Consider the following 18,345-nt stretch of genomic DNA (forward strand, 5'->3'; position numbering starts at 1 on the left):
CCTTTTCCACCAGGTTGCAGATAAATATTATTGTATGAGTTTGCAAGTTTGTTGTGGCAGTCACGAGTGTGAAAATCAGATTACAGTATTCATTTAAAGAAATGAGTTCTCACTAAATTTTCCTTGACTGGAAGTGAAAATAAAAAGCAAAAATTTTGGTAAAACCCCCAAACTGATGTTTAGACAATGACTTTCAAAGTGAAGCTGTTGAATTTATGAAGCACTGCTGTTCTCCCTATCATGGTCCACTTCTCATACTCATATTTAGAGTTGTATACTGCTCACATAGAAAATTCAACCCCTCTGTAAACAATGCATTTTCTAAATTTGTTCCTCTGTAAAGTCTAATGCAAAACCCATTAAAGTCCATTTGCAGTGGCAGTGGTCTTCAGAGAAAATCCTGTGACTGATGGACTTCTGCTCTTCTCCTGCACTTCTTTGCTTATATCACTTATAACTTCAGTCTAGAACCTTTTAGTCCATGAAAGTTAGTTTGCCTTAGTAAGAATAAAACCGTATAAAATCATATATGTAAGACCAGCAGTTTCATATTATTTCCAGCCAAACACTAAAAAGTGACTTTCTTGTCAATATCTTAACAGAATTTTCCACCTATTAATTCCAGAGTAGAGTTTGTCCCAAATCATGTGTTTTCATAAAAGGTATATCAGAAAGCATAGAAATAATGTTTTGATCATAATTTTCTGTAAATGGAGTTCTGTGACCTTAATTCATATGTTTTAGGTTTTTTAAACTGTCATTACAAAAGACATGAAAGGATGCATATAGCTATTTTGACTTGTATGTAGAAAAAGATTTTTTTTTTAACTACAACTACTATTTAAGCTGGTATAATATAAAAATAATGCTTTGAAGACTTACAAAATGTTTTAGAATGAAAATTCCTTTTTTTTTTTATTAAAGCACACATCATATATACATTTATGAGGTATTTGAATACCTTGGCTCATTAGTTTGGAAAAATAGAAGAAAGCAAGAAAGCAAAAACTTTTGAATTAAAAAATGAAATCATGTATGTTTATTTTACACTTTATTTACACTTTTTACTCTTTGTATACTTTTCCGTGCTACGCTAAAATTCAGGACATACACATCCACAGACTTTTCTTTACCCCACTTCATCCAAAAGAAAAACTATGTTAGGCACAACAAACGAACACAGGGGATTTGTGAGTGGTTATCAAAAGCTATTAAAAATCTGTTTCAAAAATTAAAATTTGTATTTCTCATATGTGTTTAAAAGTCTAAGGCTGATAGGTCACTCCCATCAAAGAGGCTTCAGGTTTTCAGATTACTGATGCAAATTTAAAGTTGAAAGTAATTTCAGTGATTGAAGCTATACTTCATTCATGTACTGCATACTTGTGAAAACAGTTTTGCTTACAAATTTTGAAGATGAAGGTATTTAAGCTTACCCAAAACTTAATGTGGACTAGAGTCATTGGGTTGCAGGTGATTTATGCTTACCGGACATGCAAAATGTTGGTATTCCACACCAAAATTGACAAATGCAAATACAGTTATTTTGAGGTGCTTGACATAGAAATTCTAGGACTTAAATGTAAAGAGCTGGTGATCTCAGAATTACTTGTGACTTATTCCTCAAGAAGTCTGATAATGATTCTAGCCAGCTGAAAGCTTTTTTTTCTACAGTATACTTACTTTCAATATTTCTCAATATCACAACTAGATCTCAGCTTAATGAATCTCAGGTAATTTAAATTAATCAGATTTTGTATGACAGTTTGCAATAGGAGATGTATATTTGGTAAATTATACTGATCCACGACCCAGCCTGGTGGTGATGCGCTTGCAATAGAATAACTCTTCTCCAGTGACACTTATCACTCACTGATGAAAAAGAAAAAAAAAAGAAAAAAAAAAACCACTCATATCTTCAGATAGTGTGAGTCAGAATAACTGTCATGTTGACAAACTGGGTTAAAGCATCTAAGATCTATATTTTCAGTGTATATTTTTTACATCTCATTTAAATAACCATAAGAGCTTAGAGGTGAGGATCTTGGCAACCTCTTGCAGCTAGATTGACAGAATAAACTCCAGTAATTTCTGACTATCTGAGTATGCACTACATGGTTCTTCAGAAGGAGAAGAAAGAATCTCAGAACAGTAAATTACAAAATAAATGAACATATTGTGTTTGTTTATGTTCTGAAACAATACTATATTTAGGTATGTAAAACTACTACATAGGATATATAGTGACAGTCAGAACTTCATAGTTTAATAAGATATCATAAACCATCTGATCCATTTTTTTAATGTATAAGCAGTGTAAAGAATGTCAGCTAAATGTAGCCTTCATGGAAAGAGCATCAGCCATAACAATGGATGTTCTATTGTTTAGGTAATGCATATAATATCTTGAAAAAAATTATCAGATAGCAAATAGCTTACATGAATGAAAAAAAGAGTAACTTATAATGCTTGGTTGTTAAGAGTCCTGATTTGCTTGGGAGAAAAATCTCATCTTTTAAATATTTTCAGCTTTAAAATTCAAAACAGTGAATTCTGATGTTATTCTTACTTACTTCAATTTTACATAGTAAAAATCTATTGACTTCAGTAGGACTAATCAACCTACATCAGTCTCTTCCTGTTTCTAAGACTGACTCTTAAGTATTAACTGTTTAAATCATATTGATAATCTAGTTCACATTGATCACCCTTGCCTTTATCAGCATGTGGGCTGAATTATTAATTGATGTTTCAGTAGGAATATTTTATCTTACCTGCACTTCATTTGAGAATGAGGTCTTGAAACATGCTGAGGATGGCATGAGGTCATGCTGTCTTTGTCAATGAACGTTAGAAAGTAGGAACTTTATTTAATGTTCTCAGCTGAAGAAACATAGCCCAGCTAAATGAGATAATAATGACATTTTCAAAGGCTATGAGAGGTTTCAAATGAACATACACACAAAAGATTGCTTACATTATAGAAACAGAAATATCCTTGTTTAGGCATTTCATTAATTATTCAATGTAATGCAAGCACTATTGCAGAATTTAGTCCTTGGTAGTTACAGATTTTGCATTTGGCAAAGTCAGATAGCACTTAAGATATTTTGTTCTGAAAGTACCTTTTTTTGTCAAGGGTCTTTGCTCACTTCAGTGGTCCTCAGTCAAGTACAAAATCAAATTGAACAGTCTGCCTTTTTACACTGTAAGGCTGTCAGTGGTCTTTCTTTACTTAGCATGTCTAGTTATGATCTAAGCAAATGTTCATCATATATAAACAGTCCATCTCTATCTATTCTGAAAACCTACATAAAATTTCATAGACATCCTGTTTTTTTACATAGTGATTCCTTTTTGGAAGAGCTTTCCAGAGTATATTTGCAATCACATTTGTCTGAGCAGGCTCATATCTGCCTTCACAGAATATTTGTCTCTGCCATCAGCTCTCTCTTGAACTGTATTATTTTGTCTGCACTAATTCTTTACACTTAAACTTGTTTTCAGATGATCTTAGACATTACTTTTAGAGCTGCTTATTATTTTTTGAATCTGTCTATGAAAAATGCTGAATACTACGATGATTGATTACTTCTTACAGATCCTGACAGTTTCTGGGAAGAAATCAAAAGGTAGATGAGAAAGTCCCTGTTTCCAAATTTTTAAAGCTGTCAACAGACTCAGCAAACTTATACAGGTGAAAAAAATTGTAACACACTCAGCACAGCTTCATCATGGCTGCTTCTTGAGACAATCTATCCAGAAAGAAAGATCAATCTGTTTAAAGATATTGAGGAATATTCTGATGTGTAAATAACCATAATGGACTGTAGTCCTTTAGTGACTTTTATATGCACATGGCTTGAGATCCAATACCTTATGATCATTAAAAACCTGTCCTAATACTCTCTTCTGCAAACACAGTTTGAAAAAATAAATGATAAACTGCATCTATCTTGCCTATCAAAATAATTATTGTAATCCTTTATTACCATTCCTTATATATTTAATCCACCTGACAGTTCTAATCGCAGGATTATGATTCTTGCTGCACACCCCACACTTTTTTACTCCACATTGCACATTGCCTAGGAAATTTGGTCCAATTGGCAGGTCTAGTTTCTCCACTGGAAAATATGATCGTGCAAGGTTATTCTCTGCTAACACTGAATATAAGCATGTTAAACAAGGCAAATTAGCAAATCATGATAAACCATGAGCAGAGCCAATTTATGTAGGACTAACGGTTTCCCTGAGCCTGAATTTACAAAACATTGTCCTTATCAGCAGTGTAAAAAGTTTATTCACACCTGACATTATCCTTTTCTCTAAACAGGATACCAAATACAGCAACAAGAGGAAAAGTTCTGGATGTATGCCCTCTGAGATTACATACATCAGATGAGAGTGTAAAATCTGTGTGTCATTTTAAGGACATAATCTTCCTATTTGACATGCAGCTAATTCCCTTAGAAACAGCATGTTCATCTTCTTAACCATGAGTTCTTCTCTTTTACCTGAAGAGGTTTTGTACAAGCACCAGATGCACAAAATTTGTTGTGAACACTTTTTTCCTCTCCTAGGGTTTGTCTGTGCTACTGTATGAAACATTCACTGAGAAACCATATTAGTAAGATAAAAATAAAATGTATCAATTAGCTTTTTTTTCTATTTCTTAGACAGAGATAGGATGGTAAAGAAGGTATAGCTAAAGATCAAAGTCCTCTTTATCTTGAAAGACTGTTCAACATTACTAACTATGACAGCGTTTCTGTTGTTATAGACATTTTGCTTTCCTTGTAAGCTGATGTATGAGATGTAAGAACAAAAATAAAATCTCACATAAGAAAGTTAATGTTATTTTCACTTTCACTGCTGACTGGGTAGATAAATAAAGTTTTGGAGTAACCTTTAATCCCTTAATCTTCTAGAATTAAAAGCTTCTTTCATGTTAACTTTTATAGCAAAATTTGTGCACAGTTAAATTCTTCACAGAGCAAAAAAATTTTTTTTTCCTTACCTTGAATACTTTGATTAACAGAAGGAGAAAATGGCAGGTCAGAATTCCTTCAACATGATGCTCAAACAACAGGTACTGATCTTCATAAGTGGCTCATTTCAGACTGAAAGTAATCATCAGAAAAAATAATTAATTTTGAACTGTTTTCTTGAAATGTATACAATGTTTATCTTCATTGATTTAACGCTTTAGTTTTTGATTTTCACTGAGTAGTTATTATTGGCTGTTGTCCATCTCATGATGTCCCCACACATTGGTACTGTATTTTGCTTTCCTTCCATAGCAGTTTGGGAAAAAAGAAGGGTTTTTTCATCATTCAACCTCTAGCTGCTCCTGACTACATCCTGTCATTCTCCATCCTGTTTCCTGATTGTTACCTTCTTAATCTTTGAGTCTTATTACAGCTTCTCATATTCTCAAAAGTCCTTAGTTTTTGTCCTCTACAACTGCATGTCTTCTTTGCTTTCCTTCTTCATATTCCATATTCTTATAAAAAAGTTGCAGGAATCTGCAATTTACTGCCTCCTTTCACATGTCTATTACTCTACCTATTTAGTCCATATTATTTTCTCTTCAGGACCACTCTAAAACCTTCTGCAGGTGTAAATGTCATTAAGGAATATGCCAAATGGAACAGACGTGTTTTGCTGACTTAATTTGGACAACGTAAATTCCCTATGTAGATGCATTTCATATTGTCAAGGGAAGTTCTCTGTCAGTTAACTTATGTTGTTTTGCGTGATAAATTGTGTTTCATAGCTGCATGTTCTGCTATATTTCTCATAGGACAGCCTCCATCAGAGACCAGCTCTCAACATATCCTGCCTAACTACCAGATCACAGAGTGGCAGCCATCTCCTGGGGATGGCCTCCCTCCTAACTAACAATAATGTGAGAAAAGTGAATATTCTTTCTAGAAAAGGCCTCAGTTCCTCATGTTTCAGCTATAGGCTTCTTAGCTTAGCTTAGCTGTGAAAGTGGTTATTTTAATAAGCAAAGGTGCAAAACAAAAAGCAGGAGTTATATCAAGTGAAACATAACCCAACACAGCTATCACATTATTGATGATGAAGTCACTTGAATCAACCGTTCTACCACTAGCTAGCATTGGCATATCAAATCAGACTGATGTACAGGTTTATATGATAAACTCTTTGATCTAGGCATATTGAGGACTAAAGCTGAGGATACACTGTAAACCAGAACGAGTCAGGTACACAATACTCACATTTGTTTTGCTGACCCAGAATTAGAGGGCATTAGATTTTTGGAAAAAAAAGTCTTATTTTTAGTCAAATGGATAAAAGGTCAGATTTTAATCCTGTAGATTTTCAGGTCTGTCAAACTATAGCCAAAAAAGAGATAAAAGCCTAACCAGCAATTCAACAAAAATGTTATATGAATGAATAATTTTAGCATATAAGATAAAGAAATGCTTGAAAATATCAAAGTAAAGACTAAGAAAAAATGACTCATAAAGACAATAATCATTTTTAGTGTACTATAGTCATGTCATTAGTTTCCCTATCCTCTATGTTACAAATGGAAAAACAAGTTATACAATAAATTACATGGACTAAAGGTTTTCCCCAAAGGGACGAATGCATATATTCACAAAATGAATGCAGTCTGAAACTTGTCATGGTGGGAAATGTAAATGTGTCTATTAAGATTACAGCTTGAGTTCTCTTGATGAACTACCCTTGTATTTAGTGCAAAGAGGAATCTGGAAGGAAGAAAAAAAAGGGATAGAACTTCTAGGTAATCACTTTTTTTTTGCAGTAAAAATAGAGAATGACAGCTGTTCAAATGATGCGAAGAAACAAGCACATAGGGCTACTGAATCTTCATGAAACACACAGTCAATGAGGACAGAAGCTAGAAGAACATAAAGCTACCCAGCTCCCAAAGACAAGCACCTTAGAGTAGAATGAATCACCTTGGAAGAGGCCTGTTATTGTTTTCAGGAAAAGCCTAGGTAACTATACACTAATAGAAATTAAACAGGAGATAGGACCCAGGCTTAGGGTTACAGACTTAGCCTGCAGCTCACTGGTGATTTTAAAGCTTTTCACTGGCACTACAATCAGACATCCTTAATAACAATTAAGTACAAATGCTCCTTAGTGTATTTAGCATTTTAGCTTTAACTGATGCCCAGATCCTTCCCTTCAAATTCCGTATGCAGAAATATTCTTGGAGGTGTTCATACAGCATTTCTATCTCTGGCAAACAGTTATCTTACTCACTGAAAACGCAACTGTGCTTCCATATGCATGATTCCAAGCACCTATGTAGTATGTTATGTTCAAAATTGATTTCTGTAATATTTCATCTTCCTTACATACACATTTCCAACATTTCTCAAGGTATTATGGCTATAAAAGCCTGTATTTTAGAATGCTCAGTCTAAAACACCAGATACCTCTGAGTAGCCACGCATGACTAACGCCATTTTCCAGTAGCTTGTTCTCTTGATCCTCAGCTTGGAGATGCCATGACGGGGGAGTTGTGCTGAGGTTGCTCTGCATCACATATTTCTGTGTAAACCTTACATGAGGCTTAAAACCATGATTATCGTTTGGTTAGAAATCTACCTGTGAACCAAAATGCAAAGGCTGAAAGTTAATGGAACAGAAAATTGAATTGCAAGAGGCTACTGCAGAAAATGTCTATATTGAACATTCCGTTCTCATCCTTTCCAGCACCACAAGATCTTACCCCTAATTTTAAATTACAAATCTCAAATGTAAGATTGCACAATATCAACTGAACTACAAAGGAACACCCCTTTAAAAGCCATTAGATATTCATTCCTGGGTGCTTTTTCATAACACATGCGGTCAATTGCTTGTTTGTTTTACATTTTTCATAGTGTGCAAGTAGGGATTAATAAACTCAGACACAAAAGGAATATATTAAATTCTACTATATTATATTTCCTTCGAACACTGCAACTTTACGGCATTCAGGCTAAGCTGAATGTGTACTGGAAAGCATTAAGCGGTATATTTTTCTCAGCATTGTATGAGGATTTAGTCAGGCACCACTGACTATCTGAACTATCTAAATCAACGCTGACTGCATAAAAATTCACTTAGAAATATCACCAATAGAGTCAGAGACCATCCAGAAGAAAAAAAAAAAAGAAAAGAAAAGAAAAGAAAGAAAAAGGAAAGAAAAAATCTAAAGAAGATTGTTTTCTCCCTTTGGCTGTCATTTTATATCGACTACTCTTTGTGGCAGAGAATGTGCGAAAACTTATTTAAGGAGCTACCACATGCTAAATTGTTGGAAAAGGAAACCTGCCAGGGCAAAAGCTGAAAGAAAAAGGACAGAATGGAATGAGAAGATTAATCAGTTGGTGAGAGATACAGATGGGTGTACACTGAAGTGATAAGTGAATCTTCATTTTAAGTGTGATCAGCTCCCAGTTATAAAACTTCATGTTTTTTAATGGACTTCTCACATTTCCAAGACTGTTTATCAGGTTCTCTTACTTAACAATTCTCTACAGTCCAACTTTAAAACTAAATGTTATTGAGGTTCATACTGACATTGCATGGACAATATTTATTTTAAAAGGAAACAACAGGAGTGTTTCTAGCAAATAAAGCGCCTACTGAGCAAATAAAGAGATATGGTATTGTAAAGAACATACCAAAAGTTACATTCTCATTTTTGTATCCATTTTACATTTACAGTATTTGAAAAGATTCAAACACTGTAGCATACAGATTCTGAAATAATCCTTACGAATGAAAGATGGTCTTAACAAATGAAAGCTGTTTAGACTGCTGACTATCTAGATAGCTACCTTACACAACAGCAAAAGGGAAATGAGAGAAAATTAGTGATCAGTCACATAAAGGGGTGCAGACAGAGACCACAATGAAATCATTCATGAACACAAAAATCATCTTATTTGAGGAAGTTTTCATTCCAAAACCAGCAGGATTGGATAAGATCCCTGTCATTGCACCTTAAATTGCTTAGCTTTTACATTACAAGTGTTTAGGTTTAAGCATCAGGTTCATTATTGACTTCTTACAGTTGCCAGCTTTCCTACTGACAGCCTTTCAAGGAGAGTAGTTTAAGTTTAAATGGGTAATTACTTTGTTTCCGGAGTGAGGGACAGCATAAGTGGGTTAAAACTGGCTGAAGGAAACACCAGGAGAGTCAGCAAATCTATTCAGTTTCTTACATTTCACCTCGTGGAGACAAACACTCAGAGCATGCCGGGTTACGTTACAAGGAACATGACCAGCAGGTCAAAAGGGAGTGATTGCTTCCTTTCATGCAGCACTTTCAAGGCCATATCTGGAGTACAGTACCCAATTTTGGGCTGCCCAGTACAAGACAGATGTTGACAAACTGGAGAGTGTCCAGTGAAGGGCCACTGAGGTGAGGGGCTGGAGCACGTGCCAGGAGGAGAGGCTGAGGGAACTGATCCAACTTTGGAATGAACACCGCTTTGAGCTGGAGGTCAGAACCAGATGACTTTCAGAGGTCTTTTCCAGGCTGAATTTTACCTTAATTCTGTGATTCAGAGAATCAGATTCAAATAGCACGGTTTCATGGACACAACACAAAAAATAAGACTGCCTTGGAGAGAACAGAGGCAGGCGAACCCATTCCCTAACCTCTCTATTGGATGATTCTCCCTTTTTGTAGGCAAGCATTACCAGCTCAGGCAGGCAGCAGGCACTGCACTTTGCGTGGTGGATGCCTATGAAATATTTCTTGTACAAATCAGTTAGGCATATCAAAGCCTGCTCAGTTCTCCTATGATTCCCACCATTGACAAGTGCTCATATATTTCCTGTCTGACTTTCTTGTGACCCTCATTTTCTTTGTGTCACTCATTTTCTTATCCAGCTTAGCCATGCTGGCAACTCTGACAGTCTGAGTGCACAATCCAAAGCTAACAAGTGAAGCTTATCGGAAGATACCCTCTTTTTGTGCCTCTGATCACAAAATGTGAACTTTGGTCCTTTTATCTTTTATCAAAACAAACTTTCAAATGCTTTGAAGTACAGCAGCCTCAAGAGTGCTGGTATCAGCTTTCCTCAGTCATACATGGCCACTGCCATTTTCTCACTGCTGCTTTGTGCACGGTGTGGGAAAACACTGCTTGAATGAGACGAATAGGAAAATGTTACAATATCCTTTTATAGCAAAACCATAAAAAAGGAAGAGTCTGCTGAGACTAGAAAAGTTTGCAGCACTTGAAAGGATGCCCTTGAATGATTTAAGAATAGGCTGGCTGATATTATGGATACAGTATGATTCAAAGATGAATTGAAGTAGGAAAATTAATGTAAGCTTCATCAGTACTGTGAAAAGACTTTTTTGCTAAAATGCATTGTTTCATTTGGCGTGAAGTAGGTGTTCAAAACTGCATATACAGCATCATATTTTCCTTTATTTAGGGTCTCATCTTTCAGGATGTGTTGTCAGGCGATATCTGTTATTTCAAAGTGAGGAAGGACTGCTCAGTACTTTTTATGGAATTCAACATCTTAAAGAATTGGCCAGTGCACTACTTGTGGTAATGCTATCTCTTTTGATGAAGGGTAAAGAGTTATAATCATGCATGCAGAAGATGAAGTTACATCAAGCATATCTGCTAATATATCTGCAGACACAATTTCTGGGCACCTAAAATAGTGTATATTAGTTGAAAATCCAGACAACGCATTCTGATAAAAGTACTGAGGAAAAAAAAAAAGCACTGATTGGCAGTCCATGACATGCCAAGCGAACAGTGGGAGGGGGGGAAACCGTGCGTGCCTTTTAGAGGAAATTTAATGTGCAGAGCTAGGCCTTCCAGCCGAGCAGGAGTGGAAGCGTAAATGTCAGTGATATTTGAAGCAGAGGGCTTAGGGCTCACTTAGGTCTACGATCAGGTCTAGAAAACAGAAAATTAAGTAAATGAAAATAAATAACTAAATAGAACACTTATGATACACATCTCACAGGGCTTATGAGAATGAAAGAATTGTTTCTAAAATAGTGCCAGGATATTTTCCTAGTTTGACATAATATTTTTTAATGAATTTTTAGTAGTTATAGTGAAAATAACATTATAAAATGTGAGGGGATATTGTAAAATGTGTTGTAGAAGAAGCCCACAAATATTATTTATAACAATCAATTTATAACAGATGAAATTCAGTGTGTTCCTCTATATAATCATTTACATGAGGCAAGTGAATTTACATCAGGATTAGACCATATATACTTACTCCTAATCCTGTTAAAAAAAAAAAAAAGTTTTTAATTTACTGCTCATTTTTTAAGTTTTTATTTTCTTTGTTGATGTGCAACTTTTCAGACACTAAATGAATGATAAATTGTAAATATTTATAGCTATTTATCTGGTCACACACTCGGGTATTAATTCTGTGATAAATTCAATGGGTCAATATGTATTAGCCACCAATATTTGTGTCTACACAGATAAATGGAAGCAAAATTTCACTAAAAAAATGTAAGAGTAAGCAGAAGATTTTCAAATCAACACATTCACAAGTGGAATAAAAAATGAAACTTTCCCTTCTAGTTTGCACTATAATAATGCAGCCATGCCTCTGTTAACATTAGTAAACACTGGTATTAATCCAATTCATCAGTTTGCAAAAATCTTTCTAAGAATTTAAGGGCCTGTGTAAATCCAATGTTAATACAAAAATGCAAATCACATTTGCTAAGGATTTATGAAGATGCTTTTCCAGGCTTCAATAGCAGAAGTACAAACTCACTAACCAGAAGGATCACTGTAGAATTATTCGCTAGTGAGGAGTCTGTACAGGTTTGTCAGGGAAAAGAAATATGTGCGCTACCAAATACTGTCCCTCCATCCTTGTCACAGGAATCTGTTGGTCCAGCTCCAGTTTGATTCTGGACAGCGTGGGAGGTTTCTATCCCTCTGCTTCTCAGCAACAGGTTCTCTTCTGGGTACCAATATACTCAGTGCAGAGGAAGTTAACTTCTGGACTGCATTAATAGAGATTTGAGATTTCCAGTAAAATCTTGAAAAACTAATTTCTCATCTGTTTGCTTGTTTGTTGCTATTGTTTTCATATCAATGCATTTCAATATTGATAGCTTCTGTTTTAGAGAGCGCTATGCAGCTTGTATTGATAGCACATTTTGGAAACCTAGTATTATATTTTTCTTTTAATAAGACCTGTACATGAAAGGCCTAAGAGTTTACATTTTATATCCTGAAATGGTTAACTGTTCTAATGTAGACAGTGACATTTTTTGATCTACCTAGGCAGTGAAAAAGTCAGAAGGAAATATTTCATATAGCAAAGTAAAACAATGAGCTAACAGTAGCAAACATAATTTTCACATTTGCCACATAATTGTATGTCTATTTATTTTCAATATTTCAAAGTGGGACAAAGTTTAGGCAGGACATTTCTGGAAAAGCAAAATTTCCAGTCCAATGTTTAGCAGAGTCAAGTTCATCTTATGGAATATAGAAGAAAAAATATTATAACAGATTTGGAATATCCATGTCCCCTATGGCTATATTCATTGAAGACATCGATGGAGTTATTCCTTCAATGAATCTGACCATTTAAGTTTCAAAGGGACTAGTGTGTTATAATTAGTTGTTGAGGCAGACAAACAGCATTCAGGGACAAACAATGATTCCAGAAGAATACAAATTTCAGCGCGTGCATATATTTAAATGAAATATTGAACCTTCAGCTTACACAGTACGAGCAAATTCATTCAATGTCAACACTGTAACTTTTGCAGTTTTGAAAGGGTGGTGTTACAGCTTTACTAGAAAGCCTCTAAAGATACAGCATACCAACTAAACCAGAAGCATTTCTGACATCTTTATGATGACTCAGTTCTTAGCAGTGAGGTTTTGCTCACATCCCTGTCATCCCCTTCACATGCTTTCCCATACCTTTTTGAAGAAGGCTGGAGAACATCATACAGGAAAGAGAGAGAATAAGTGTGCATAGCAGCAGGTTCATCCTTTATCCCCAAATTTTGGAATTTTCCAAAAGAAAATAAGAGATTTCTGGTTCTGAAACTGGCCTGTTTTATCACATTAGGAAATTCTTAACTCATTTCGGAGCATACTGCAACTGTGCCCAGACAACAGAAACCCCAGAGTCCCTGATTTAGAAAATGGACTGGACTGATTATATTAGTTATTTAGTTTGGAACAGTCACATACTCCAATATAGTTCTTTATTATTTAATATCGTGATTTTATCTAAAACCAAAATAAGCCAGGGTCCAAATATGTTTTTACTTTGGTTTCTGTATATGAATGTTTCTGTATAATCAAAAATAATAGCAATAGAATCTATATAACATACAGCTATTAATAACGTAGGTGTATGGTTACCTAATCTATAAGAAGATTCTTTCTGACTGAATGAATCCCACACAGGATTAAGGCATTTAAGTGATACACCTGTTTTAAAAGCATGGTATCCTTTGATCACTAGTTGTTTCTGGTCATTAAGGGAATACAGCCTTGGAATCTGGTTAAAACCAGTTTTAGGGATTGCAATGAAAACAAAGTGTAAGTATGCATCATATGTGAAACATACCTATGTAGTAAATTCAGGTGTGATGTAGAATTGCAGACCAGTGAAGAAAGAACTAGGTAGAGAGTATGAGAGAAGAAATGTGGTCCTCGATTTTGGAGGAAGAAACCCCACCAACAACTTCATGCTTCTCCCAGCAAAGTGAAGGGCAAATTCTGAGGAACTGTTAGAACTTATCCTAGAACAGTGGTATGTATGAAAGCTTATTTTGCATCCTGTGTGTATGTAAAAAATGGTGCTTTAATATTCATAAAGGTATCCATTGATGTGTTTTGCCAAAACGTACCTTAAAGGCTTTGCAGATATGCATTCATAAACTTGCATTCAATTAGAATTTCTCCTAGGACCAGTGAAGAATCCCCACAGGAGGAGGCAGTCAGTCCAGCAAAGGGAGAGCTCGTGATCTGTTCTTACACAAAGAGGAAAGGGAGATACACTGATGAAGAGGCTTATCAAAGGCTACAGAGGAGAGCATTGCAAAGCCAGGGTCTGTATATCCTATGCCTTATCAAGTGTTTCATCCACTGGATAATCACCTAAACAGTAGAGTTAAAAAAAATTCTCTGAATTTTTAACTGAACTTCCAAAATCAAAAAATAAGGGCCAAGATTAAGTCAGAAATAGTCAAAAAAGGATCATGATTAAGCACCAAAGAACTCTGGTATTTAAGATATATTTAAATATTGTTTGTTCTCAAAATTTGCTCAAAAGAAACAGGAGACAGAATTGTTTAGTGTCATTCCCATCTTATGGAATCACCATGTTGGCAAATCTGTTTTGTGTTTAATTAAATGATTGCATATTACAGCTAAAAATGAAAAGTAATTACAATTTGATTAACATAAAATTAATGGCCTAAGGGAATTCACCTTTGTTTGGTCTGTAATATTATTAAGAGCAAATTTATTTGCCAAAAATGCTTGATTTACTGAACATCGAAAATGGAAAAATATCTCATGTAATTAGATGATCAAGGACAGAGTAATATTATATTGAACTACGAATCAAATCTAGTGGGATATGCAGTGAAATCAGTCCAGCCACACAGTCTCACTGTTGCTAGGAGCTTTGATATCAGCCAGAAATATGCTGAGAAAATTAATTAAAGAAAAATCATTATCGAAGACATAATGTCACTGATCTTCATTACCCGTCGTCCAAAAAAAGGGCTCACTTAATTTGATAAATTTTGCTATTAATATGGAAACATAGATGCATGTTTGCATAGAAATGATATATTTTACTAGTTGCTGTCAGCATCCTAAAAAAATGACTGTTACAACCTGAAAATGCAGCGAATTATGGAAATCACAATTACCTAAATTAAGCTAATTTGCAAAGAAGAAAAAATATGCAGGTTTTCTACATTAGTTTGTTTCTTATCAATGTGCATGTTACATAAATATTTACCTTTCAGATGTGTTTCTTGTTTATTTCATTGGCTTATGTTAACACACTTGTGGTTATATTATAATAACTCTGTCTCCTAGGTTTCTGTTGTTGTCCTAGAACAAGACTTTATGACCATTCAAAGTAATAAAGGGAATACAATTTATTTCCCCTTTCTTCAGAGAACTTGACCCCTACTGATAGAGCTGACAGAGCTGAAGGAAAGTAGCCAGTACTAATTAGTGTGTCTGTGATACACTTCAGCTGCTTCAGTAAAATAAACTAGATTGTGGACAATAATTACGTAGCCCCACAACCTGTATGAAAGCCCATCACAGCTGTGGTCTTTCTACTGGGACAAGAGCAAAGGTGCTAAAAACATGATTTCTTAGATAGATTCCAACTAGATTGTAAGTGGCACCACAGTTTTCCCAAGACATAAAGTAAGACATAGTAGGAATAATATACAGGATATACTGAAGAAACTTGTTTTTTTCTTTTATGTATTTCATTCTACCTTTGGAACAAATTAGTCAATGCTACCTCTCAAAAACTATAATCCATGCTGTCACTGCACAGCATCCTCAAACATCATCCAAACTCCTGCTTAAAGCAGGGATAGCTTGAAAGTTAGATCACGTTGTCTGGGTCTTGTCTGGCTGAATTTTGAAAAGTTTCAGGGATAGAGAGTCTACAGCACCTTTGGGCAACCTGTCCCAGGGCTAAACCACTCTGATTATGAAATTAGTTTTCCTTATATCCAGTTGGAATTTCCAACAAATTGCATCTGTTTCTTGTACTTTCACTGTGTACTTCTGAGAAGAGTCTGGCACAATCTTCTTTAATTATGCCCCTCTTCTGGCTGGAAGACTGCAGTTAAATGTGTCAGGAGGCAGCAAGGGGAGCCAGGATCCAAGCATGCTAACGTAGGCAGAGGCAGTCACATCAGACAAGAGCCCAGTCCCACCAGACCCGAGCAAGACAAGCAGGGAAGGTCTAGTAATAGTAATTGGGTTCAGCCAAAAGTGCCGGTGACCCAACAAGTCCATGGTGATAAAGCAGGGCTAAAGTCAATCTCTTAAGTTGAATTGGTAAAGTAGGGTCAGGATCAGGTCTGGAAACAGTAATTGGGGTCAGACCCATCCAATGATGGTCAAACAAGACCACAGTGATGAGGCAGGTCCAAGATCAAGCTAGGAAGTCCATCTCTGAGTCAGGATCAGGGTCTGGATCAAGGGTGCACGTGGTCATGCACAGGCATGGCTGCAATGCTGCTGTAACATGGCTCGGGCCAGGGCCAAACATGAGAGTCTCAGCTTAAAAGCAGCTCCCACGCAAAGGAGGGAGAGCCTGCACTGAGCCTTTCCTGCAGAGCTATTTGGGAGGGAAGTCCTCTGAGGCTTCTTCCAGCTTCTTCCTGAAGAGTTCCAAGGCCAGCTGAGGCTTCTCAAAAAGCCCTCCCTTACCAGGAGCAGGCTTTGAGCGCAGGCAAACTCCTTGGAAGCACAGGGGAAAGTGCTCAGCTGACTGGCAACATCCACATGAAACCATCTCTTCCCCAGGCTGAACAAGCCCGGCTCCTTCAGTCTCTCCTCACAGGTCAAGCACTCCAGCCCCCAACCATCCTGGTGGGCCTTCACTGAACTCACTCTAGTTTATCAATATCTGCCTTGTAGTGGGTGTGCCAAAACTGGGCACAGTACTGGACACAAGTGCTGAGTGATGGCAAACACTCACAGGCAGTCCTACCACATCTTTAACTTATTTTATCTGGTACCAGTCAATGACTTTGAACTGGGGTGTGTGTGTGTGTGTGTGTGTGTGTGTGTGTGTTTTGCTCATACTCCTAAAAGAATTTCAGCCCAAGACAGATATAAGCCATTAAAAAAAAAAAAAAAAAGAGAGAGAAAAAAAGAAAGAAAGAAAAGAAAAAAAAAAAGAAAAGAAAAAAGCCCAGTGATTCAAGTTCGGTAGAGTTGTATATAATTAAATTCCTTTTTATTTAAGATGAAAATGTTTCTTCTAATCTTAGCTACTTGTTCTACTGTCAATGTGCCACATGTTGTGTCCTCAGATTTATAACTATATTTAGAAGGTTCTCTGAAAAGATATGCATGTTTATTTGGAAATGAATGTTTCAGTACTTCAGGAAAGGTAGACTTTCCAACACATGCACCTTCACATCAATTGACCTCCCTTTTTTGCCCAGATGTTTTCACTGTGATTTAAATGAAATCCTATGTCAGCTGCTGAAAATTCAGGACTAGTGTAGTCAGTCTCTGATCGCTCACTTTTCCAGTCCCAAGAGATAAGTTTATCTCAGAGCAGCCCTCAATGGACTCTTATGTTTCCCCTCACTTTTGGCCACTTAGATAGTCTGAAGACGTCTAATTCTCCAGCAAAGCTATGTATCCAAGATCTACTTCTCCCACAGAGAAACCCACAAGTCTAAAGCTGAAGGAAGGCTGCTGTCTTGCATTCTTTCCCAACACAATTTGCTGCAAATTGTAATTCCCTGTTGAAAACCGTACATCTCAGGAAGCATTTATCTTGTGTTAAGCCAGGATCAGAACCAAGGTTACAGACTTTTCAAGAGCCAAAACCTTATTAATGATGTTTAAATTTAAATAGCATTGACCTATGATATATCACTCTACAGGACAAAAAAAGTAAGATAAATAGCAAGCCATTGCTGTCAACAGCTCTAATGTACAACATGTATTGCTTTGTTTATTTTTTAAGAAGTGCTAGCAAATACTTCACCTTTTCAATTTCTATATATTCATTGTGTTTTAAAAACTTGAGAGGGATATAGAAAGCAGGACACATTTTAAGGTTTTCCCTTTTTTGAAATTCCCTTCCCATTCCATTTCATTGCCATTTCAAAAACAAAATAAAGAACAGAAGGAATATATATATATATATATATATACACACGTTTATCAGACTTTCCCCAGCTTTTCCTACAGCTTAATATGGGGCCTCTAAGCATTCTCAGACTCAGGTACTGAGAAGAAAGAAATCCTCCCGTCTCTACTAGTGGTGAATACAATGTTGGAAGGAGGTTAATTTGCCATACTTCTCAGGGTTCAAATGGCAAACGTGGATGGTATGGACACTGAGTATGATGATGGGGATAAGCAGTACAGAACCATTAGCAATAGGTGCAGAAGCTGCGACTTGTGTCTTTTTCATTCCACAGTGAAAACACACTTTGAGAAGGTTGTTTTTTTGTTTGTTTGTTTGTTTGTTTGTTTGTTTTTCTGTCATGAGACTGTAATACAAATACAACAAAGAACCAGGACAGATTTTGCCCAGTACATAACTAGCCAACTATGATTTATTCTT

Source organism: Apteryx mantelli, chromosome 2 (genome assembly GCF_036417845.1).
Source record: "Apteryx mantelli isolate bAptMan1 chromosome 2, bAptMan1.hap1, whole genome shotgun sequence".
In the NCBI taxonomy this organism is placed as follows: Eukaryota; Metazoa; Chordata; class Aves; order Apterygiformes; family Apterygidae; genus Apteryx; species Apteryx mantelli.